We start from the raw sequence: 1,176 nt of genomic DNA, 5'->3' as shown, positions 1-1,176 counted from the left end.
CTAGGCCGGCTGTTTAGAGGAATCAGCCGCCCAGACCTCTTTTCTTTTCTCATCTTTGTTAGACGACTGTTTCTGTCGTCCTTCTCTTTTGTCGAACCTTTTCCCATCCGACTGTTTTATTGTACACAGATCAGTCGCCTGTATATAGGCTTCTGCTTCAATCAAGGCCTCTTGAAGAGTCGCCACCCTTTTTCGAACTAAATCAAATTTGAAGGTAGACCCGTCTTTGAGACCTCTAAAAAAGTCAGTATAAGCTACCTCATCCGGTAACCCTTGAATCTGTATTCTCATCAGGTTGAACCGCCTGATGTAAGAACGAAGCCCCTCCTTCTCGCCCTGCTGAATTGTTCCCAAATCAAGGGTCGTTTTCTTTGCAGGGATGTTCATGGCGAAGTTGGAGGCAAATAAGTAAGCAAGCGTCCTGAAGCTGTTTACACAACCAGTCGGCAGGTTGCCGAACCATTGCTGTGCGATTCCCTTGAGAGTCGCTGGGAAACACTTGCACCAAGTGGGATCATCCAACCCTTGAAGGTACATCAGGTTGGTGAATGCCATCAGATGGTCTTCTGGGTTAGTAGTGCCGTCATAGGCGCCTACTAGTACATTCTTTACTTTGGCCGGCTGAGCGGCTTCAGTAATTTCCTTGGAGAAGGCCGACGGCTGTTCACCAAGTCTAAGCAACCGTAGCTGCCAGTCCATAGGTTGGACGTTTTTTGCTGCAGGTCCACCAAATGGAGGTGGCTGCATAAAATACTGTTGTTGCGGCACAAATGGTAAGTTTGGTACCGCCTGGGCACTATGAAAGCCGGACTGACGGGAGGTGCCGCCTGACTGACTCTCATGGTACGACTGAGTATGCCTCATCGAGGCATTTCGCAAACTGTCTTGAAAGTCTGAAGTAGAGGCCGACTCGGACAATCGGTCACTCTTTTTCTGCTCTAGCAGTAGCCGAGCATCTGTGAATGTTTGCTTTGACCCGTCCGCCTGAATATGACGAACCGGTTTCCTATTTCCCGTAGGATAACGGAATTTTGTGAAATCAAGAGCAGGTGGCTCCCGCTTCTTGGATTTAGGATGAGGAGTCGCCTCTCGCCCTTGAACTGGCTTCCTCTTCAGTGAAGTGGAAGGTTTCTTGGCCGACTGCTCTTTGACTGAAGCAGGCGGCTTTTTGTTGAT

The sequence above is a fragment of the Chenopodium quinoa genome, unplaced genomic scaffold (assembly GCF_001683475.1).
Source record: "Chenopodium quinoa cultivar QQ74 unplaced genomic scaffold, ASM168347v1, whole genome shotgun sequence".
NCBI classification, from domain to species: domain Eukaryota; kingdom Viridiplantae; phylum Streptophyta; class Magnoliopsida; order Caryophyllales; family Amaranthaceae; genus Chenopodium; species Chenopodium quinoa.
This window is presented reverse-complemented; position numbering follows the sequence as displayed.